Source organism: Schistocerca nitens, chromosome 2, assembly GCF_023898315.1.
Source record: "Schistocerca nitens isolate TAMUIC-IGC-003100 chromosome 2, iqSchNite1.1, whole genome shotgun sequence".
In the NCBI taxonomy this organism is placed as follows: Eukaryota; Metazoa; Arthropoda; class Insecta; order Orthoptera; family Acrididae; genus Schistocerca; species Schistocerca nitens.
Window position 1 is genome coordinate 728774959 of NC_064615.1, and position 25479 is coordinate 728800437.

The 25479-nt window shown below is 43.3% G+C and overlaps 1 protein-coding gene across 1 annotated transcript in view; it reads right to left on the reverse strand.

Moving 5' to 3' along the window:
* LOC126236929 (uncharacterized) overlaps positions 1 to 25077 on the reverse strand; it is a 405481-nt gene extending 380404 nt beyond the window's left edge. Inside the window, exon 1 of the mRNA XM_049946607.1 lies at positions 24936 to 25077. The gene's annotated coding sequence lies outside the window, so the exon portion shown is untranslated. The remainder of the gene's footprint in view (positions 1 to 24935) is intronic.
* Between the last annotated feature and the right edge of the window lie 402 nt (positions 25078 to 25479).

The following is a 25479-nucleotide window of genomic DNA, read 5'->3' on the forward strand; positions in this document are numbered from 1 at the left end:
AGTCGCAAATGCAGAACGGTTATAACACTGTAAAAAACCTGTCTCACTATTGAAGCTATCAGTGGCTAAGCAAGAAGTTCAATATGCAGTCATTTGTCCATAACATATAGTTACTGACAGTTAGTATACAAGTTTTATGTCTAGTGTAAATTCATTTCTTCTGCATGTCTCTCATACTTCAGAGAACTTAGTAATTTAAAACAGGTAACATATATACCTAAAAACAATAAAAAGTAAGTATATCACTAATTGCATTAGAAGTATTAGGGATTAATATGTTCATTCTTATTAAATTGAAGCCATTGTGTTATTTATTAACGTGTAAATGGCCACCATGTAGCCACATTCACAAACAAATCACGTGTACTTTGGTTGTAAACTGACTCGTTCCATATCATTTCTATAAAAATAATCTTCTGTTGTTGACAGAAGGAATGAAGGCAAGAGTGTAGTGTCCTGTTGACGACGAAGTTATTAGGGACCGAGCACAAGGAAAGGCTGGGGAAGGAAATGGGCCACCTCCTTGTAGGAGCAACCATCCCGCCATTTACCTTAAGACAGTTACGGAAATCACTGAATAGCTTAATCTGGATGGGCCGGACGGGAATCTGACACCCCATTCTCCCGAACACGAGTCCAGTTGTTAGCACTGTGCCACCTCTCTCGCTCCATTTTAGCTTCGGCAGTCAGTCGAAAGACTGATCTGAAGCAAAGATTCACGCTAATCTATCCTCTACATGGCTCTGCTTTTCTACGTAGCTACTGCAACCTACACCGGTTGAACGCTTTAGCTATAGTCGAACTTTGGTCTCACTCTACAATATTTACCCTCACTTCCCTCAGTTACAAACTTAACTATTTCTTGATCCTTCAGAATGTTTCTTATCACTCTGTCTCTTCTTCTATCCCTGGTTCACAGGACGACACCACGTTGCAAGCAACTGTGCTACCGGCCACTGCGCATGCGAAGCGCACATTTGCGCAACTCGATGGCGGAACTAAAGATTCTCCGCTTCTTCCAACTTTAGCGACACTAGTTGCATGAGTATTGAAGTTATGCGTGTCGGTAGAGTGTAATCGAACTGAAATATGAAGTGCGGCATGGATGAAATTGTTCGCTTTTTGGGAAATGTGTGGGATTTTAATGACGCTGACTACAAAAACAAGCAGCGACATATTGCTGCGCTTGAGGTTGTCATACACGATCTGAACATGGATTCGTAGACAATATCTGAGCTGCAGAGCAAAATTCATTCAATTAGGAGCACATACGCAAATGAATTAAGAAAAATACAGACAAGCAAAGTATCTGGCTGCAGAACACCCCACGTCTACAAGACTAAAATCCCGTAGTTAGAGTTTGCCGATTCTTTTTTTAAGGAAAATAGCTGACAGGAGGAAAGGTTACAGAAACGTGGTAAGCTGAATTCTTCATTGAATATTAATTTATTTAAAACGTCACAGTAGAGCTTCCCACGCACAAGTTGTAGTACAGATGATTAAAATAACTTCCAGGGTCCTTCAGTATAATTTCTTTCAGTAAGGTCCCTGACTAACGGAACTGACGTCTTTATCCAGTCACGATCCGAAATATGTTCATCATTTTTTTTATCTTTTGTCTTCTGGAGCGATTTCATGCAAACAAGTATTAACTCCGCCACCACTCGCAGAGCTGTCAAAACGTTCATATTACACACGACTACGGCGCTCACAAAACGCCGAAACTGAAGCGCACCGTGTGTGCAAACATATACGACACTATCTGCGTCCAACTCGTTTCACGCAGCTAGTGGCGCAAGCCAGTGACGTCGTGTAAACAAAGTTAAGTCAAGTTTTGCCTAAAGCCTCTTTCTTCCCAATTTGATGCAATTCGGCCTTATTGGTCATACGGTTTACAGAAAAACTAAACTCCTCTTGGATGTGCTCTTTATCGTCCACCTTTCACGGCAAATCATTTACGGCACGTTACCAATTCACTTTCGCGCCAGCATTTATGTCGAGTCGCCAGCAGATGGTGCCCCTAGTGTGACTGGTAGCCAACAGTTTCAGCTAGTTCACGGGTACGCCACCGTGCGGCGCCTTTGTCGCTTTCTGCTAGGACGGAATTGAAGCGGCAAACACTGTCGTCGCGCAAGTTCTCACTAAAGTGTCCGCGTTAGTTGTGATCGTAATATGAATCTTCTACCAGTTGTCAACAGCCATCTCACAGCACGCATTGCATTTTACTTAATGTTCCGTCTTTACTATGAAACTAGTGCGCCACATATTTCATTTCCCTCGTAAATAAAAGCGGACTTTACTCCCATCAAGAGGAAGAATCACAATGCCTTAAACAAATCTGAAATATAATTTCACTTTTTGAGGACATCCTTACGGAAAACTTATAATTTTACCCGGCACAACGTTTTAGTAATTACATAGGGGTATTACTGAACAACAGGAAACACGAGAAATAGTCATCAACTTGAAACTTCTTTTCAGCAACATAACAGGATCATCTCCGAAAAAGAAAGCAATAGCAGCCTTTGAGGTAACTTATATTTAACGTTTTATGACTTGTTTTCTGTTGCTGTCATTCATGAAACGAGAGACAATTTTGATTGTTGCGCCGTTAAATGGAAATGTGAATATACACAGTGATTGTACTTGCGGCTGTAGGCCTCCACTTCCGAATCTTTGTTTAAGAAGCGTAGAAATGGTTAATAGCTTATATGAAAGTGTGTCAGGACTCGGTGCAGCATGTTAAAATGAATTCACAGAACTCGGAATGCCCCGTTCATCATTCAAAGAGTATTTTGTAGGTCCTGGGATTACTGAATTAACTGACATTCACCATAGCGAAAATTTTATTCGTTTCTAACAGGAATGAAGAACCTTTCTTCTTTCAAAGTGCTGCCTCATTACTGCACACGCAAGAACAAATGATATTGTGAAATCCCACTGGGATATGGCACGATTGTCATATCCCACGAGCTTTGACATTTCGCATGTCAACTACACTGAAGTTACTAGACTGAAGCAAAGTTTTTTTTTTCAATTTCAACATTTTGATGACAGGGAACCAGCAACTTCTTTAATATTTCAGGGAGTGTTTATTAATGAATCTGTCAACAGTTGCTGTACATATGTTTCGCGACTAGTTTCGAACCGACTGCTTCATTCTCAATACATGTTTTATAAAATGTTCGCAGAATGACTGTCACAATCCACACGTACCTCTTAGCAAGTCAAAATCAAATTTATAAACCATGTATTGCCATTTTATGTTTATTGCTAAGAGCAGGCATTTTCAGTGTAGCCTCAGAGAACCAGGCTTGAAGATGAACCAGTTCGTTCGAAACAAGTCGCAAAACATATGTATTGCAACGGTTGACAGATTCACTAATAAACGCTTTATGAAACAAAGTTGTTTTCAAACCCAGTTGCTGTGGGTGAAAGCATAATAAGTTTAGGTTTAGCTATTTTAATCTGTGCGTTGAATATTCTTGGTTACTAGTTTTGGCATCTTCGAAGCAGTATTCGACGTTTAATAGTTGCACCTAGTTGTACATCTATATGGATATTCTGCAAATCAGATTTAAGTGCCTGGCAGAGGGTTCATCGAACCACCTTCACAATTTTCTATTATTCCAATCTCGTATAGAGCGCGGAAAGAACAAACACCTATATCTTTCCGTACGAGCACTCATTTCCCTTATTTTATCGTGGTGATCGTTTCTTCCCATATAGGTCGGTGTCAACAAAATATTTTCGGATTCGGAGGAGAAAGTTGGTGATTGGAATTTCGTGAGAAGATTTCGTCGCAACGAAAAACGCCTTTCTTTTAATGATTTCCAGCCCAAATCCTGTATCATTACAGTGACACTCTCTCCAATATTTCGCGATAATACAAAACGTGCTGCCCTTCTTTGAACTTTTTCGATGTATTCCGTCAGTCCTATCTGGTAAGGATCCCACACCGCGCAGCAGTATTCTAAAAGAGGACGGACAACCGTAGTGTATTCAGTCTCCTTAGTAGATCTGTTTACATTTTCTAAGTGTCCTGCCAATAAAACGCAGTCTTTGGTTAGCCTTCCCCACAACATTTTGTATGCGTTCCTTCCAATTTAAGTTGATCGTAATTGTAATTCCTAAGTATTTAGTTGAATTTACGGCCTTTAGATTTAACTGATTTATCGTGTAACCGAAGTTTAACGAATTCCTTTTAGCACTCATGTGGATGACTTCACACTTTTCGTTGTTTAGGGTCAACTGCCAATTTTCGCACCATTCAGATATCTTTTCTAAATCGTTTTACAATTTGTTTTGATCTTTTGATGACTTTATTAGTCGATAAATGACAACGTCATCTGCAAACAACCCAAGACGGCTGCTCAGATTGTCTCCCAAATCGTTTATATTCACAGGGAACAGCAAAGGGCCAGTAACACACCTTGAGGAACGCCAGAAATCACTTCTGTTTTACTCGATGACTTTCCGTCATTTACTGCGAACTGTGACCTCTCTGACAGGAATTCACAAATCCAGTCACATAACTGAGACGATATTCCATAAGCACGCAATTCCACTACAAGACGCTTGTGTGGTACAGTATCAAAAGCCTTCCGGAAATCTAGAAATACGGAATCGATCTGAAATCACTTGTCAATAGCACTAAACACTTCATGCAAATAAAGAGCTAGTTCACAAGAACGATGTTTTCTAAACCCTTGTTGATTGTGTCAATAGATCGTTTGCTTCGAGTTAATTCATAATGTTCGAACACAATATATGCTCCAGAATCCTTCTGCATATTGACGTTAATGATATGGGCCTGTAATTAAGTGGATTGCTCCTTCTACCTTTCTCGAATATTGGTGTGACCTGTGCAACTTTCCAGTCTTTGGGTACGGATTTTTCGTCAAGCGAACGGTTGTATATGATTATTAAGTATGGAGCTAATGCATCAGCATACTCCGAAAGGAACCTAATTGGTATACAGTCTGGACCAGAAGACTTGCTTTTATTAAGTGATTTAAGTTGCTTCACTACTCCGAGGATATTTACTTCTACGTTACTCATGTTGGCAGCTGTTCTTGGTTCGAATTCTGGAATATTTACTTCGTCTTCTTTGGTGAATTTCGGTAGGCTGTGTTTAGTAACTCTGCTTTGGCAGTACCATCTTCGATAGTATCTCCACTGCTACCGCGCAGAGAAGGCATTGATTGTTTCTTGCCGCTAACATACTTTACATACGACCAGTGTCTCTTTGGATTTTTTGCCAGGTTTCGAGACAAAGTTTCGCTGTCGAAACTGTTACAAGCATCTCGCCTTTAAGTCCGCGCTAAATTTCGAGCTTCTTTAAAAGAAAAGATCGTCAATCTTTAGGACTTTGCTTCTCTTTAAATTTGGCATGTTCGTTTAGTTGTTTCTGCAACAGTGTTCTGACCCTTTTTTGTGTAGCAAGGGGGATAAGCTCCGTCGTTTGTTAATTTATTTGGTATAAATCTCTCAGTTGCTGCCAATGCTATTTCTTTGAGTTGAAGCCACATCTGGTCTACACTTATATTATCAATTTGGAAGGAGTGGAGATTGTCTCTCAGGAAGGCGTCAAGGGAATTTTATCTGCTTTTTTGAATAGGTATATTTTTCGCTTACTTTTTGAAGATTTGGGGGTTACAATATTCAATCTCGCTAAAACCACCCTGTGTTCACTAATCCCTGTATCCGTTTTGATGCTCGTTATTAACTCAAGATTATTTGTTGCTAAGAGGTCAAGTGTGTTTTTATGACCGTTTATTATTCGCGTGGGCTCATGAACTAACTGCTCGAAATAATTTTCGGAGAATACGTGTAGCACAATTTTGTATGATGTTTTATGCGTACCTCCGGAATTAAACATGTATTTTCGCCAATATATCAAGGGTAAATTAAAGTCACCACAAACTATAATCGTATGAGTCGGATACGTGTTTGAAATCAAACTCAAGTTTTCTTTGAACCTTTCAGCAACTGTATCATCTGAATTGCGAGGTCGGTAAAAGGATCCAATTATTATTTTATTCCGGTTGCCAACAATGACCTCTGCCCATACTAACTCACAGGAACTAACTACTTCAATTTCGTGAGAAGAAAAACTAATTCTAGCAGCAACAAACACGAAACCGCCGACCGTGTTTAGCCTATGCTTTCGGAACACCGTTACGTTCTTCGGAAAAATTTCGGCTGAGCTTATATCCGGCTTTAGCCATCTTTCAGTGCCTGTAACGATTTGAGCATCAGTGCTTTCTATTAGCGCTTGGAGCTCTGGTACTTTCCCAACACAGCTACGACAATTTACAACTGTTATTACGATGGTTCCTGTATCTACGTTCTTCTGTGTTCGGCCTGCACCCTTTGTGACTGAAGGCCTTCTCGTGTTTTCCCGAGACCCTCTAACCTAAAAAACCGCCCAGTCCACGCCACACACCCCTGCTACCCGTGTAGCCGCCTCCTGAGTATAGTGGACACCTGACCTACTCAGCGGAACCCGAAACCCAACCACCCTTTGGGGCAAGTCGAGGAACTGCAGCCTACACGGTCGCAGAACCGTCTGAGCCTCTGATTCAGACCCTCCACTCGGCTCTGTACCAGAGGTCCGCAGTCGGTGCTGTCGACTATGCTGCAATTCATCTCGCAAGCAAGACTGGCAGCCGTTACCACTTATGTTAGCCGCTCTAAACCAGAGAGAATCTCTTCTGATCCAAAGCAACATACATCATTGGTACCGACGTGAGCCAGCACCTGCAGTCGGCTGCACCATGTGCTCTTCATGGCATCCGGGAGGATCTGTTCCACATCTGGAATGACTCCCCCCGTATGCACACGGATTGCACATTGGTTTTCTTTCCCTTCTTGGCAGCCATATCCCAAAGGGGCCCCATGACGCCCCTGATGTTGGAGCTCCTAGCTGTCAATAATTCCACTGTCTGTGATTGTCCGGATTTTGCAGGCTGAGTGATTTTCTCTGAAACAGGACCGGCGACAGCATTTGGCTCAGCGACAGTGTCAGCCATAGACAGCACCTGGAACCTGTTTGTCAGACAAACCGGGGAGGCCTTACGTGCGGCCGCCTGGGAAGTCATCGCCGCCTGCTACGCCCCGGTGAGGCCTCGCACTCGACCACAGGTGAGGGGTCAACCTCAGTGCGAGCAGTAACTCTACTTGCTGCCGGTGAGGACCGATCGGAGGACTCGGACGCGCTGGTGCTGCCGACTCTACGCAAGACTTCGTGGCTCATTGTTGTGAGAGTTCATGGGACATTATGACACAACGAGGAACAGTCCTTATTTTCTCATTGTGCACATCTGTGTCGTAAGAATGACTGGGATGCGTGTTTGAACAGTGTACTGTTGTGTCCGTGTTGATACGATAATTGGGAAAATGAAAGAGAGGAAGCTAATGAATCCTGTTTGCCTCTCATTTCGAGTAGTATAAAGTGGATCGCCGAGTTTAGCACTGCCGTTCGGAGAAAATATCGTCATCAACCATGTCACAGGTCCTCTCTCTGCGAGACACGACAAATAGAGTTTCGAAGTAGATGCAACGTCTGCTGATCAGGAACGGTGTGCCACCGCTTACTGTTTTTGGCTAAATACCATGGCAAAATTTTGTTTCTTGGTGGGGATTCGAAGCAGTTACAAATTAACGACGCGGCTACAGAGACGGGTTCTTTAAAAACGAAAACATTTTAGCAAATCGAACCAAAGTAGTACACACCTACGTCGCGCTATCAATCTAGTATTGTCTTTGTCTCCCGTGATCGGCCAATCGCGCTCAACAAACAGTGTCGTGGGTTCGTGACGTTCTTTACAAATATAGTGCGTAGTTGAAACTCCCCGACGCGAGGAGACATCTTTTGGGGATTTGCGTCAGACACAAGGTAGAGGCCGATGTGCTGGACTGCAATCTGAGTTTGTCGTAATTGCGTGTGTCAACGAAAACTAACGAAATGAAGCACGGTTACCGAGAAAACAACACATTCTGTCTGTGGAGAGAGTTATATATTAAACATTTCTAATTTCGTTTAGACAAATCACTGAATATGATTAAGATCGTTACCAGTTTCATCCAAACATTGGGCATCGTCAGAATCCATACGTTATTTGTTTGTTTTCGCCAAAAAACCGTCAAAGACATGAGCGGTCACATTGGCTGCCGTATGACAATGAATCACGTGACCTTTTTTTCGTTGTGACTAATGTATAGCGAATATGGCCAATTTATGGGCGAAACCAGCAGTGATTGTGATCATGTTGTGTAGTTATGTCCAAGGGAAATAACAAGGAGCGAAATACAGCTCTCAAACATTTTCAGAAATGAAGTAAAGCGGGACGCGGAAATTATTTTACGCATGATAAACTCGGATGGTTCTATTGTTCTCAATCAAGCAAGATGCGGTTGCAGAAGTTGAGAATGTGTTTGTCAGCGGGAAAGTCCGAGGGCGGGCCGAGAATAAACTGGCTTTGAAGTGTCTCTTCTCTCCGTCCCCACTCGACCGTCGATAACTGTGAACTGGGCGCCAGCTGCGGATTGCTGGGTGGCAAGCTGTATGGACCGTGACAGCGTCAGCACACTCAACGACCGTGCGTGTATCACACAGTGCGTAGCGGCGGTGAGTGCGTTAATTCACTTCAGCTACAGAAACCCTTTGTTCCTGCAATCAGCGAGGAGCCACGGGAAAATTAATGACTATATAAAACGTCAAAACGGTTTCAAAAGCAGATAAATACTTCATTTAAGGGACTTTCGCGCACAGCGTCAGAAATTGGGAAGTGGAGCACGCCAGATAAGAACCACTGAAGTTATTATACTGTATTACATTACATGAAACGTAATCTGTAGATTTTCTAAGAAGACGCTCTGGGATGTGAAAGGATTTCCTTTAGTGTTTAAGTGCAATGCTTTAGAATAACCTTATACATTGTGAGTTTGGCTACAAAATTAATTATAATACTTTATTATTATTATTATTATTGGATTACGTAAAAGCTTTGGTTAATCCTTCCAAGTCTCCGTCGAGTTCTAATATTTTTTTTTCTACGTGAGTTCTCTTTCTTCGTTCCATTTTGCTCCAATTCTCTTCGCAGTTTCGCTCTCCGATTGCACTTCCTATCCGTCAGTTTGTTGTTTCTACGAATATCTCTCTAAAATATTTAAGGAATATATCTCGGCTCTTCCTAGATATATTTGATATGTTGAAGTCAGCGTACATTTTCCAGTCGTTTTACTCGTACGTACGTTAAAATCTTTTGCATTAAGACTTGTTGCTGGGAAATTGTGAACGAGTCAATAAAATTTTAATCTACGTTTCCGGATGTCCGCCGCGAGAGTGGATAATTTTTTGTCGTTTCCTTCTTCTGTTCTGTTTGGATCGAGAATCATTCTCATAATTTTGCGTTCCTCTTTCAGAATGTTGCCACGTGACCTTTTATGTATGAGTGTTTCGCTAACATACAGAACTTCTAGTTTGATAGCTACGTCGTATTGCCTAACTTTTGCATGCGTGGAGAGACTTCTTTGTTGCTGTAGGTATTGTGAATTCTTCCGCAAGCCTTTCTGAGTTTCTGTGGGTGAATTATCTGTGCGGTTTTTCCTCTCCCTGTATGTTCAAGGATCTAGGCTAGACCCTGGAAGTACGAGATTCTCTCGATTTTACCATATTTTGTCGACAATTCCTGGATGAAGAATTTTGAGCACACACTTCCTTTATTTGTAAAACAACTTTTTCAGTGCATTCTTTGTGAGTTACTTCTACTTTATTGGGGTAATATAGTCATTTTCTAATATGATCAAGTCGCCTATAAAGATTAGGGATACAAATATATCAACTTTCTGTCGTCGTAATCTGTCTCTTTAGCTAAGCTGCCATGTAGCAGGCCCGGGTTCGATTCACGGCCGGGTTGGAGAATTTCTCTGCTCAGAGACCGGGTATTGTTTTGTCCTCATCATCATTTCATCATCGTCGACACGCGAGTCGCCCAATGGGGCATCAGCTGAAAAGATCTGCAACTCGGCAGCTGAACTTCTCCAGATGGGGACTCCCAGCTACCAATTCCATATGATCATTTCATTACTTCCTTCGTCTTAGTTATATAGGTTGCCAGTAATTTTGAATATGAAGTTATTTTTCTCACCCTTGCTCAGAACGATATTAAAGAGGGGTGGATGCAGACTGTTGCTCTGTCCGACGCCGGTCTTCATCAGTAACCAATTATTGGCGCTGTTATAATTATTTTCAGTGTCACTTTCATTCTGAAACTTATAGTTTCGTTATTTCTTATTCTGTCACCTTTCAGTACGTTCTACATACATTATGACGCAATGTATGAGATTTTGTTATTGACACTACTTTCCTATTGAATAACAAATAACATTGCAACAAAAAATTATTTAGCACAAACTATCAATCTTCTTAAAGACACTTCTCAGTGAAGTAGAAGCAGATGGTCTGACAGTTTTCTGATTCATTCTTAAATTCTTTACATTATCCACAACATATTCAGTTGTTCCATAAAATCGAATAAATAGCAATACAGCTATATTTTCAGTCGTCATCAAAAGCATTACGTTTCTATTTTCCTTTCCAGCTAATAATAAGTTTTGTAATTTTCCTCTAAAAAGCCTAAAAATGCATTTTACGACCGAACGCGATTGTTTGTACAACGCAGCGATATTTCGATAAATAGCCTGTACTTTTGCGCTGCTTTCAATGGCGTTATTTCAAACCAGAAAGTTTTTAGAAGAGCTGTACCCAAACTCATGATAATGAATATTTGATACAATTGACGTTGTGTTCAATCAATGATTTTCAAGCTTTTGGATACAAGGCTTAGGCACATTTATTGCTTCAATGCTGGCAGTTTGCATGGACATCTGAACTATGTGTACAAGCACGCTGGCCTACATCGTAGTGTCTATCACAGAGCAGGACGCTCCTGTGTCAGGGCTATAACATATATAGCACCCAGCGTATCTCTGGGGGGGGGGGGGGGGGCAGCGCTTAACTGAGGAGAGCGTTTAAGTACTCTCTCTGCAGCACCCTGTTCCACTCATTCACACACTTGCAGTGTAAGGACAAAATTCACCAACAGAAAAATAAGGCAGAAGCTTTTCTTAGCCCAATTTTTATAAATAAAAGTAAGAGATGTAAATTGTCTCTCCGCGAGAAAGGAATCAGGAAGTTTTTATATTCGGGTTTGTACTCGTTTACCGCTTTGAAATAATTTTTTTAACAACAGTTCTTGTCAATAATGCATCACAGTCTGTGTTTCAGTACGAGTAAGTTTCTTTATAAACATATTTTTCTTAACGATTTCATAATGATTCCGATTTGTTTGAAGTTAAATAATGTGTTTCACGCTCGTTATTGCTGCTATTGTGCAGTTATAATTCCTAACACTACAGTTGAGTTTGTTTTTGCAAAATATATGGTTAGTGAGGAATTTCTATGCGCAATTCTCTTACGCTGAGAGAAAGTTACAATCTTTGTACCTCCTTGCCGTAAGAAATACACACTCCGAGCCGCACTCGCACGTGTGTGACAGTCTGAACAGCAGCTGTCAAAGCGCTCCACGATAAAAACGGAGGCGGGATGTGGTCACGAGAGAGGTCCTACGATACATTCCAGAATCTTAATGAGATATCCGGAACTATTTTCACACATTTTTCTTCTCCGTATTGCCTGAGAAATAGGTTGCGGTTTACAGATAAGAAGAGGAAGGATAAGGCAAAGGCATACAGTTCCCACTACCACCGTTTGTAGTTTATCATTTCATTCTTCAAAGAGTCGCTCAGAATTTTTCCTATTCTATTTTGTGGGGTCATTAAACAGTACTTTTGTAATTAACGCCGGTTTGTGAGTATGAAGCTTTACTCTCACATATATTTGCACTGTGTGAAATTAATGTTGACTTGTAACCGTTATTCCTGTATGATCCTTCAATTTAGCTAACATTAATGTGTTCTTAAGTTTAACACGTGTAAGCATAAAAAAGGAATGAAGTCGGTCTTATTTCATTGTGTTATATGAAAGATAAAGATTTATTTGTAGATTTCGTAGTTTTTGCTTCAACGCATTTATGAGTTTGTGCTACATGTCTCGATCTCGTACATAACAGATTGCATGAAGTTGCGGGTAGACATTACTTCTCATACATCATGAAAAATGCCTACTGTCTTGTGATCCAGCATATTTCCCAACACTTTTTGGCCGTATCCGTTCCACCAAATTCTAGGTTCGAGAAAAACGTGCTATATGAAAGCAGATGTAACAATTACCTGAACTCATTCCTTCATCTCAGGTACATTTACAACACTTGTAAATGAAATTATTAGGCATTGTATTCGTTACTGTCGATATGAGTGAAATCATTTAAAAGCGATCGTATGTGTTCCTGTCAGCAGTGAAACACCACCTTCTTTTCAGAGAAGTGTACTCGTTATTTTAAGGGAAAGGAAACGTCACGCGCGAAGTCGCACATGGGCAGTGGCCCGCTTCCCTGTGCATCACATCTGTTATGCGGGTCGTCTACTACGCTATTTTAGGCGTCGCTGTCTGCTCGCGGTGGCCTTACACGGAACGTCGCAAAATCTGACATTAACTGTCCATATCATACTCAAAGTTCGTAGACTCTAGGATAGTAGAACTGTTCTTACGATCCGGAAAACCCTTATCGAAACAATATCTCAGAGTCACACTGGAGATATGGGAAATCATTAAATATTTATTGCACTTGTTGGGTTTCGCAGCTTCACAGCACATTCGACGAGAAATTTAGTGAATTTCCTGTGAACTGTTCGACACAACTTTTATCCGTGAGGAGAACTGTTTTATGCTCTGTCCTCCTGTATTCCATCACGCGCTGCAGTTAATTGCGCACTGGCACCGCTCTTCTGCAGGAGGCGCATACCAAAGTGTCTGCACTTCTCTGTTAACAAAAGTGATTTCACGAAAAGTAAACTGTTAGAAACCCCCTCTCCTCTCTCGCGACATGTTGCGCTATTGGCTCCAGCGAGGTAAAACGTTTAGTCTTGCACGTGTAATCAACCCCCTACCTCCAGTGTCCATTATAGTTTAATCACAGTAAAATTTCTTATTCCGCATTTTTTTTAGTTTAGGAGTCCTGCGGCTTGTTATGTTGAATATGGAAACTCTGTAACCCAGCAGTGCTAAATTGCTGTTGTGTTTACACTATGACATAAGATAAAGACATTCCCTCCAGTGCTTTCTGGGTTGTGAACAGCATCAGTGCTTTCTGGATTGTGAACAACATTCACAGAAAATAACCTTTCCAGTAAAATTGTGATCATTATGCCCTACACTCTCTACTATTGTTGCTGGCTAATGAATATGAAACATGTTGTTTTGTGAGTGTTATGCTGAATTTAGGCATCGTCCTCTGCCACACCATGGCTTAAGAAATTTTATTTCCGAATTCAAATAATGAAAAACTGCTATGTCCAAATGTTCAGTAGTTTTTCTTACTCTACCATCTGACATACTGAAGTACAAAATCAGTTGAAAATTACAGCGACGGAAACAGGTATTACATCCACGTTTATACTCCGCAAGTCACTTACGGTGTGTGACGAATATCGTTCTTGTGCAACACAGCTAGCTCTTAATTCCCATGAAGTAATGAGTGCTGTCGACAAGGGATCTCAATTCGATTCCATGTTCCTAGATTTCCAGAAGTCTTTTAATGCCGTTCCTCACAAGTGACTATTAATCAAATTGCGTGCATATGGAGTATCGTCTCAGTTCTGTGACTGGATTCGTGATTTCCTCTTAGAGAGGTCACAATTCGTAGTGATACACGGTAAATCATCGAGTAGAACAAAAGTGATATCTGGCGTTCCGCAAGGTAGTGTCATAGGCCCTCTGCTGTTTCTGATTTACATAAATGATCTAGGTGAAAACATGAGCAGCCCCCTTAGATTTATTGCAGATGACGCTGTAATTTACCGTCTAGTAAAATCATCAGACGATCAATTCCAATTACAAAATGATCTAGAGAGAATTTCTGTATGGTGCGAAAAGTGGCAAATGGCACTAAACAAAGAGAAGTGCGAGGTCATCCACATGGGTACTAAAAGAAATCCGATAAATTTTGAGCATACGATAAACCGTAAAAATCTAAGGGCTGTCAATTCGACTAAATACCTAGGAATTAAAATTACGAGCAACTTAAATTGGAAAGACCACATAGATAATATTGTGGGGAAGGCGAAACAAAGACTGCGCTTTGTTGGCAGAACACTTAGAAGATGCGACAAACCCACTGAAGAGACAGCCTACATTACACTTGTCCGTCCTCTGCTGTAATATTGCTGCGCAGTATGGGATCCTTACCAGGTAGAACTGACGGAGGACATCGAGAAAGTGCAAAGAAGGGCAGCTCGTTTCCTGTTATCGCGCAATAGGGGTGAGAGTGTCACAGATATGCGAGTTGGGGTGGCAGTCACTGAAACAAAGGCGGTTTCCTTTGCGGCGAGATCTATTTACGAAATTTCAATCACCAACTTTCTCTTCCGAAGGCGAAAATATTTGACACCCACCTACGTATGGAGAAATGGTCATCATAATAAAATAAGAGAAATCAGAGCTCGAACGGAAAGATATAGGTGTTCCTTTTTCCCACGCGCTATTCTGGATTGGAGTGGTAGAGAAGTAGTACGAAAATGGTTCGATGAATCCTCTGCCTGGCACTTAAGTGTGAATTGCAGAGTAACCATATAGATCTAGATGTAGATGTAGACGAGAGTAATTCGTGTACAAATGTCACATCCCCATTTTCCTGTACCAGTAACGAAAGTTTCGCGAATAACGATTATTGGTAAGCCTCCGTGTGTCTAGAATTTAATTTTATCGTCCTGGCGTTTTCACGAGATATGCATAGGAAGAAGCAATAGTTTGCTGACTCTTCTAGCAACGTAGGCTCTCGGAACTGCCACTGGTGCTGACCGAGCTGCTTCGGGGGGCTTCCTTTCTTACTATGTGAACCAGTAATTAACATAGTGCTCTTCTTAGGATAATTTTATCAATTCTGCCTCGTACTGATCCCAGACTGACGAGCAGTATTCAAGTATTAATCGAAAGAATTCTTCCAATGAATGTCAGTCTGGCATCTTCCTCACCGCGATTAATTTTATGTGTTCGTCCCACTTTAGATCGCTTCGAAAGCTTACTCCTAGATATTTTGTGAATGTGATTGCATCTAGTTATTATCCTGATATCGTGGAGTCATACAATAATGGGGCTTTCTATTTATGCACAGTACGTCAAATGTTGAGGATCAACAGCCACTCTCTGCACAAAGCGTGGATCCTCTGCAGCTCTTCCCGCATTTCGCTGCAGTTTTCTACCGCTGCGGCTTCTCAGTATATATCCGCGAAAAGCCTCACGGAACGTCCACGTTATCCACTACGTCATTTATATATAATGTGAAAGTAATAGTCTTATAGAATTTCTTTGAGATACACCCGAAGTCACTTTAACATCTGAAGACCTCTCCATTCTTTTCTGTTTGCTTGAGAATTCAGTTCAGGCACACAGCCGGTCTGATGTTCCGAACGCTCGTATTTTGTTCAGTAGGCGGCAGTGCGGGACAGCTGTAAGTCAAGGAACACGGTATCAATGTGGGCACAGGTATTTACTCCTGTCTGAGTCTCGTGGACGAACAGAGCGAGCTGGGTTTCAGACCTTATGCAGTTAATCAGTATACTTCAGATCACCGAGTATCTGTTTACCTTCGGAATGGAATATGCTTTAGGTACATAAGTGTAACTGTAGGTACACCTTATAGGTATAGATATTTACGGTATTTCTACGAGATAAAGAAACACAGACCCATTTCCCACTACAGATTCCTTCACAGCTACATGTCTGTGCTTTGCTTATTTGAAAATATTAGATTCATAACATACATAGGGAGAGGCACGGCCGTGTGTTTGGGCTGAAAGAAATGATCCGTGTTACGGTGAAGACTCGCAAGCTAATGGTACGATATTTACATAGTTCAGCAACTTTAAAGAACACGGCTTTTACGTTAAGCGAGCGAGACCTGATACCTCAGTGTCTGATGTCACAGATGTCAACAACGTGGGCGACACTACGGTTGGAAAATACTTTCTGATAAATAAGTAAGTGAACAGCCTGAACTTCGCAGCTCTAAGTACATGGTCATCTCCAGATGAAGACACTTCGTGTCCGCTAGGTGCCACGTCTGCTGAGTCTCGGATGCTTGGCTGAGCTAACTGGGACAAATGGTTCAAATGGCTCTAAGCACTATGGGACTTAACATCTGAAGTCATCAGTCCCCTAGACTTAGAAGTACTTAAACCTAACTAACCCAAGGACACTTTTTTTTCACTAGCTGCTTATATTTTATGACCCACCGTCTAATTTCTTATGGTGGGTCGTATGTTGCCACTTAGCCGCTGTGACTGGGTCCGGGGTCCGGAGTGACAAAGTAACACCACCCCGGCTCCCGTCCCCACTCACACCGTTGCCCGTGTCCCGCCACGTGGAGGCGGGCTCTATTTGTTTGGATCCATTTGATATCTTTTTTTTTTGTGCAGCATTAGAAAAACTTATAACTAATACAAAATCAAGTAAGATTACACAAAACAAAATTAAATATTTAGAAAGAAGGAAGGGAGAGAACTGAATAGAGAAGGGATAGGTATAATATTGCCCGTCACCTGGTTGTGGGCGGCGGCCCGGGTCTTGGAATGACCCTCAAGACGCTGGCCGTCGCTCACCAGGCCTTGAACATCTACCATCCTAAAAACTAACTTAACTAGAAGAGATTAGAGTACGTTAGAGCTAGAAACTAAGACTAAGACCTCCATGTCCAGCCTGCTAAACTGTTTACGATATACAATAGAGAGGTAACTGATTTTGTGCTTGGCTCAAAGTTGCTAATGAAAGGGTACTTGTGGTAAAAGTAATAAGGTAATGACGCTAACGGTTTGTGTTGAGCCTACAAGACTCCTAGTATAGTACATCAGGCGCAAGCACCTCTAGGCCCCGCCGACAGCACGACCTGAACGGTGGTTTTCCCCGATCTACCATAGGTATCCGTCGGGTTGGGCTCAAAAGAGAGGAACCACAATTAAGATCCTTCCATCCAGGACGTGCGCCGCCTCTTACCAGGGGGCGTAGGTCCCTTGAAGAGGTCCTAACTTTAAGCTTCAGATCAGAAGTTATTAGTGTAGTGGAGGTTGAGGTATAGGCTGTGCAGGTTGGTTGTACAAACAGTTCACGCTGAGCCAATGAGACTTACAATGATACGTGGTGTGGCAGTTAGCACCTTCCGGCCCCGCCAGCAACACAGCCTGAACGGTGGTTTTCCCCGATCTACCATAGGTATCCGTCGGGTTGGGCTCAAAAGAGAGGGACCACAATTAAGATCCTTCCATCCGGACTGTGCGCTGCCTCTTAACGGAAGGCGTAGGTCCCTTGAAGAGGTACCCAGCTTTAAGCTCTTATTAGACATGGAGATGCTGTTAACTATTTACATATAAAGTGGAATCTGTTTTTAGGATTGTGTGTGACTTGTGCACCTCTTGTCGGTTGTTCCACTCTGTTCTCTGAATTTGACTTGGTTGACACTATGGATCATCCGCGCTGGACGCTTCAATATCTGTGTTGGTGCCCTGGTCTGTATCTGTTTCTTCTTCATCACCCGTGGTGCTAATCATATCTGTGTCCCCCTGGGCATCGTGACGTCTGTTTGGACCGACTTGCCTTCGGTAGGGTCTGTTGCGCAAATATTCTATTTGTTGGATCTTCGAGATTTCGTCCGTTAGTTTGTTGAGTTCAGTCCACCTTTCCGGGTCGCGTATTATGGCATATAGTTCGTTCTGTGTGTTCAGGCAATTTATGTGTACTGTGTGTCTTATGTTCGTGCGTTGTCCGCAGAAGAAGACAGTATGTTCAGGGGAACCTTCTTCCCCGCATGTGCATCTATTAGTCTGCTGCAGACTCACGCGGTACAGCTGCGTGGGATAAGGGCCATGTCCTGTGATGAAATGTATCATACCGCGGCTGGGATCAATATGTTTTAGTTTTAGTCTTTCCCGGATGTCGGGGAAGAAGTTGTATACACGGCGGCCCTTATCGCTGTTGGCCCACTCGCTCTGCCAGGTATCCACTCGCCATGCTCTGAGTTGGCGTGTTGTCTCAATCGGTACACCAGTGATCTGCCGAACCTGGTCTATTCTCCCCATCCTAAGCCAGTACATTGCTGCGCGGTACCTGATGGTGATATCTAAGGGGAAGATTCCCATGACGACACATAGTACGTCATTTGATGTTGTGTTGAATGCCCCTGTTAGTCGAAGTAGAACACTTCTTTGGCCTCGACGTACAATGGTTCTGTTGGTTGAGAGATTTAACCTGTGGACCCACGTACTGACAGCAAAGCATAGTACTGACTCGAAGAGAGCGCAATGGTATGTTCGTGTCACTGACAAGGGTAGTCTGAATTGTTCCGAATTTAGCCTAGCCAGTTTGTGTAGTATCTTTTCTGCTTTGTTTGTGCATATTCGCATGTGTTCGTGGAAGTTCAATCGTTCATCAATGTATACTCCTACATAGCGTGTGACTGCTAGTCTTTTTATGTTTGTGTCCCCGAGTTTGACTATTGGGTTCCTGCGCAGGATACCCTTTAGCAATGTGAAAGTTGTTTTGTTTCCGGCTATCTTTAATTTATTATCTGTGCACCATTGGGTTATTGTCCTACGTGTTCCATTGGCTCTTTCTTCTAGCTGGGCACGGTTGTTTGCTGAAACTACGACGAGTAGATCATCAGCAGCCCGCATCTCGTGGTCGTGCGGTAGCGTTCTCGCTTCCCACGCCCGGGTTCCCGGGTTCGATTCCCGGCGGGGTCAGGGATTTTCTCTGCCTCGTGATGGCTGGGTGTTGTGTGCTGTCCTTAGGTTAGTTAGGTTTAAGTAGTTCTAAGTTCTAGGGGACTTATGACCACAGCAGTTGAGTCCCATAGTGCTCAGAGCCATTTGAACCATTTTTTTTAGATCATCAGCATAAGCGACAACTCCATCTGTCAGGATGTGCTCCTCTAGTATCTGTAGGAGCGGTTCTATAACTATGTCCCAGTAGATGGGGCCACAGATCGACCCTTGTGGACAGCCTTTTGTAATTCGTTTAATCTCTTTCTGGTTGTCCATTTGCCAAACGACCGTTCTGTCTCTGCAGTAGTCCATGAAACTATTATACAGGGACTCCAGTACCTGCAGGTGTCTGAGCCTCTTGAACAAGGCCGGCCACCAGAGGTTGTCGAAGGCACCTGAGATGTCTATCATAATTGCAAGTGTGTATTTGGAGGGTGTGTCGTGTACTATTTGGAGTGCTCTGTTAATTGCGTCGTCTATAGATTTCCCTTCCCTGAAGCCGTATTGGTGTGGCGTCAGTCCCCGTAGTGTTCGGTGCGCTTGCAGTCTTTTGCAGAGTAGTTTTTCTTGTAATTTACCGAGTGTATTGATAAGGAAAATTGGTCTGTATGACTTGGGGTCTGATGGGTCTTTGTCTGGAGCCTTTTTGATGATAACCGCCTTCGAGGTCTTCCACACTGCAGGCACACGGCCCAGCCTTAATGCATCGTTTAACAACGTTGTGAGAAACGGGGTGATCTGCATTGCAATTTGTTTCAGTACCTCAGAGTGGATACCATCCGGTCCAGGCGTCATTTTGTTTTTGAGTTCTGAGATCGCTGTCGCCACTTCTTCCTGCGCAAATGGACAGGTGACGGTTGGTGTGGTGTATACTGTGTCTACTACGCGTCTCAGTGCTGCATGTTGTGTGTCTGTGTCTGCGATGTCGTCGGGCAGGAGTTTGCTCAGCAGGAACTCCGCTGTGCGTCTCCAGCCCTTAGTCATCTCACCATCCTCCTGTCGCAGCGTTCGCAGAACCAGTGGGCTCTTAATTTTCTCTGTCACGATTTTGTATGGTTCCCCCCAAATGTTTAGTTGTGTTTGTGCTGCTACATGGCTGTTCCAATTGTCTTTCCTGGTCTTATTCAGCTCAAGTTTATATTTGTCCATGGCAAGCCGGTAGTCGTGTAGTCGTAATTGTCTTTCTCTATCTAAAATTGCTCGTTGGTAAAGCTTACGTTTACGTTTTGAGTCTTGTTTGAGTCGTGTTAATTGTGTAGTCCAGGGAATATTTTGGTGTTTTGTCATTCTTTGTGTGGGTATGCAGGTGTTTTGTGTGTGTGTGATGATATCTGTCAGCATGTGTGCTCTGTAATCAACACTGCCGGTGATGTCTTGCGGTATGTGCTCATGTATTTTTTGTCTGACCCTGTCCCAGTCTGTTTTGTCAAATAATAGTCGTTTTGGTAGTGTTTCTGTGTTGACATTTGGTGTACCACTTAAGGTGAGTGTGATGATGTTGTGGTCGCTAGCAGTGATCTGGTCATGTACGGTCCAGTCTCGTACGTTGTTGATGGCGGCATTATTAACGAGTGTGATGTCTATGTTTGATGAATGACCGTTGTGTCCGATGTGAGTCGGCTGATGTCCTTCCTTGTTGAGTACGTGTAGTCTGTTTTCTTGGATGATGTCATTTATTATTCTACCTCTGTCGCCAGTTCTGTCTGAATGCCACAGGTTTGATCTGGCATTTATGTCTGCACAGATGAGAAGTTTTTTGTTGCCAGCGTATTGCGCAACATCTCTGATGAGGTCTGCGTATGGTTTGATGCAATGACAGAATTGGGCGTACAGCGACGCGATGATCCAAGTATCCCCCTTGTATGTGACTTCGACTGTAACTAGGTGCTCGGAACAGAGTTCTGTAATTTTGACTGGATGTATTTCTTTGTTTAGGATTATGACAGATGCCATGCAGCCTGTCCCCTCCGCAACTGTCACCGCACTTGGAGGAAAGTTGGGGATATGCCCTTGTCTAGTGTAGGGCTCCTGTATGAACAGAATGTCACTTTTTAGTTCACGTAGGACCCGTGGGAACTCCGAATTTACAAGTATACTCCGCATAGCATTAAGCTGTGCTATTAGCAGTTTGGGTGTTTAACGGTGGCGTAGCACTTGCTGCCAGTTTGACTGTAATCGAAGTATGGTCTCCCATGAGCCCTTACGTGATCCTCGTAAAGTTTGTCCATATCGAATGGTTCCTCCCTGCGGGCGCACACCTGCATGAGCAGATCTAGTAGGCTGTCTGGATCTGTTGGAATATTCTCCGTTTTGAGAATCAGTCTATCGGTTTGCTCTGATGTACGGAAACAAACAGATTGGCCGTACGGGTGTGGGGTGCGGATGAGCATCCGCTGTGCCGTCTCTAAGATGTCTCTTTTTTTCTAGCCTACTTAATTTTACATTTATGTCTAGCTTATCGTAACTAAAACTATCGGTGTCGATGGCGTGTGTTGGCGTCTCTGCAGCCGTGACGTGTGTGATGGTGTAGTGGCGTTGCTGTGCACCTCTGCGGGGGCGCTGGATTGGTTTCCTCGTTGGTTGTTGTAGGGGTTAACTTGGGCGTCGGCACTGAGGTTGTTGGTTGGGAGGCTGCGAAGGTGTTGGTATCATCAGGGGTATGCACTTTCGTATCACTAGGTTTTGAGGCAGCCTGCGACTGCCGCGATTGGTCGTCACACGCTTTCACTTTCTTGACTCTCTTAGGCTGTTTGGGTTTTCTATGCGGTTTTAGTTTCCTAAAGGCTGTGATGATTCGTTTGTTTTTTGTGTGTGTTTCGTTTGTGCAGTCTTGATGTGTATCAGATGTGTTGGTTGTTTGTGCCTCCATTCTACATTGATTTGACGTGATTTGGTTCCCACTTGACTGCTCGTCTACGCTATCTGTGACATAACAGCTTTTGGTATCTTATGCGCACTGTCGCCTCTATTGCCAGACCCTCCGCATACTTTTGTTGCGGTTGTTGCTGCGGCTTTTTGTGTGGCATTCGTGGTGTCTGCCGGCGCTGTGGCCTGTTCAAGGTCGGTATTACGGTTTAGAATATCACTGTTATGAACACTACAATCTCTGGCGTAAGGGCAATAATAGACGTCGTCTTCTTCCTCTGTCAATGAGTCAGAGAGAGTTATTTTGCGTTTGATTTGATTACAGTCTGAGGTGTGTGATTTGTCCATGTTTTCCGTTTCGGCTCCAGTTGTGCTGGCTTGCGTTGCGGTTGTGTTTAGCTCCGTTGGGTTCAAGGTCTCACCTTGTATGAATTTGATTGGTTTGACGCGTCCTTCGCATTGTGTAGTGTCGTATGTGCGTCGTTGTGCTGGAGTGGATGGGTGATCTTGAGTCGTTAGCAACGCTGTTTTGTGCAGTTGCTTTGGTTGGTCATGTGTGGTATGGTTTTCTGGTCTGTCGGTATCAGGATTTGGGGTTATCATGTCTATTCTCAGTAGTTCGTCTTCGAGTTCGTCTATCCTGTTCATAAGGGTCGTCTGGAATGTCATCCAGTACATTATTTGTCTTTTGATTAGTTTGGCGGCTTCTGGTGACATTTGTCCTGTGAGTGTTAGGTCGTCTATGTATTCAGTGATTGCATGATGGCTGTCCTCCAGGTTTGTATTGTGTATCAAGCCTGGAATGTGACCATTGTTGAGGTAGTCGTCAGGTAATAGTTTTTGCCTCTTACGCCAGAGTATTGCACGTAGATGGTTTCTGTGCCTGGTGGATGGTGACTTGCATGATCTTGTTTTTTCAGGGGTTGATTTATGGAGCATGTTGGTTGACTCAGGGGGATGTTCAGTTGCCATAGTCAGTACTGTCAATTAGTCTATCAGGCAGCTGTTTGTAGGTCTGGCAGACGCCACCCCTGCTCTTATTGCAAATTCGGTTTCTGTTCCTGCACGGAATGCAATCGATGGGCTCTGATGCTCGACAGTCCGCGCGTTTGTGGCCCTTTTTACCACACCTTGAACAGGTCGTACCTGTGTCTGCGCAGGCTTTGGTTGTATGGCCAAGGTCACAACAGTTGTAACACTGGCTCACTGACGTAAAGTCTTTGACAGATAGGGATTGGAAGTCTATGTACACCCTTCCTTTTTTGGTGAGGTACCAATAAATTCTGGGTGTGACTTCCAACACTTGATGGTTGTATCCCTTTCCTTTGGGCCCTGTGCGGAATCTGATTTTCACGTCTTTGTCGAATTCGTCTTTTGTGAAATCGTCACTGAGATTTTGGCCGTATAGACACTCAAGAAATTCTCTATCCGAGATAGTGTCTGTCACTCGATAGACTATCACCAAAGGTTGCCGCTTTCTGGGCCCCTCACACGCGATATTCTCAATATCTTTCGTCTTTTCTATTATTTTCCTACAGTCCTCCTGCGTTGCTGCTTCGACAATCACAGCTGTCTTCGTGTTTCTTATTGACTTAACGTGTCGGTTGTCTCGTCTTGGGTTGATGTTTTTTGTCAACGTTTGTTTTATTGTTTTGGTGTCTTGGTTGTTGGTAGACTTTATGAAGAGAGTGATTGCCTGCTTGGCTTTTGCCACCTCAATGCGTTTATGTTCTTTGGGTGCGGTGGAGAGTGCCGCAGCGTATGTTAGTGTCTTGGCCTGTTGCTGTGCCTGTTCAGTAACCTTTCCTGTCAGATCCCTAATTTGGTCCCTGAGCTCTTGGTTTACTTCAGCGAGTTTTGTATTGTCTTCCTCGAGTTTGTTGACCTGTTCTGTGAGAGACTCAATTCTAAGGTCCTTAACTGGGTCAGCTGAGTGCTGAAGTTCGCGCAGTAGATCTTTGTTCTGCTCTTGCAGCAGCTCGACCTTTGCTTCTGCTGACGTGAGTTGGAAAGCCAAAGGGAATATTTTATTCCTTATTGTATTCAGTACACTACTCGATACGTGTTTGGCCTTTAATTCCGCCCCAATGTCATTTAATAGCTCGTCAATTGCAGCGATCTTCTGGCTCGATGACATGACGGCTTATTCGTGGGCACCAGACGCCATGCCTATAGGCGATACTTTGCAACTGGTGCTGCTCTGCGCTCTACTAAGCGTCCCTTTCGTGGACTTGGGTGTGGTGTTAGCACCACTTAGTTGGCGTGCTCGATCCAGGATTGCGGATCTGTGTTATTGTTCTTAAAGAGAGACCTTTATTTGGTGTATATTGCGTGTGCGGCACCACATTGTGACACGTTAAGTCCCAAAAGCGATACGTCACAGAGCGAGGCCGAATGTGGGCTGGGTGGCTTCGACGGCGATGTCCGATCGGTACTGAGCGCCGCGGTCAGCTCCGCACGTCAGCCGGCCACATGGTTCGCGGGACCAGGTGGGGACTGTGAGCTCGCGTAAGCTGCTGAATCCCGCGGTTGGGCGCGGAAACACGAGTCGTGCTTAGCAACACCGGTTCGCTGTGGCCAGCGCAATTTGGCCTACTTGCGAAACTCACGCGTAGTGCGTGTCAGCTGGCGCACTGCGACCTACTCTCGGGACTTGGCGTTCCGTCGCTCGGCGTATCGCTTTACGTTACTCGTAATCAATTTTCCTCACTTTCGACAGTTTATGACTTACCTATAATATGTCTATAATTCAGAATTGTGCTCGTTTCCCTTCACTGTATGGGTATTGTTCACACTATTTTCTTCATATTAAGCTAGTCTTTTCTGCGAGATCTGCTACCATATGTTAGTCTTCGTTTTTAGTCTGAATCCGTTATTATCAGTTTTTTTGATTCGGGACACTTTTGGAAACTACCCTTCACTGTTATAACATGTTTTCGTGAGTTTGGTGGATATTTACCGTCTAATTACGGAGAAAAATCCTACCATACGTTACTTTGATGATTCGTCACATGGTAATTTTCCTTTCATATTGTTTTTAACACTTTCACAGCACTACGGTTAGTAATGTTAGTAATGTCAAGCGTTCCTAATCGTATTAGTAGTGTTTGTGGATGTTAGTTGTAGTGAAATACCTTTGATGAGGTCCGACATGCCGTAAATGTGCCCGCCAAGTCACTAATTGCACTATTTCTCTAGTCGAAACACGAGAAAATTTTGTAGGACTGCTTCACTTCACTATTATCCATCACTGATCACTGTTTTTTCGTTCACTGGCGTGATTGTTCCCAATAGAACCGACAAAAACACCGTAGTTGCGGGAGCGCGCGCGAGACACGTCCGTACGCGCTCGTGGTTAGAGACAGCAGGACATCACACACAGCCATGCCTGAGGTAGGATTCGAACCTGCGACCGTAGCAGCAACGTAGTTCCGGACTGAAGCGCCTAGAACCGCGGCCGGTTTAACTGGGACACGCTACTATTTGCTATGCCCTTCTCTGAAGAAAGAAAATACCTCTCTCACGTCAGCTATGACATGTGAAGATTGATAACTGCACCATTTGTGCTGCAGTCCACAATAAGTCAACGGAATGCGTAAATCGCTTGGCTCCTAAAACTGAAAAGGATGGAAGTGCCATTCGTACGAAAGTTGATGTTGATTACGTAATTGCATTACA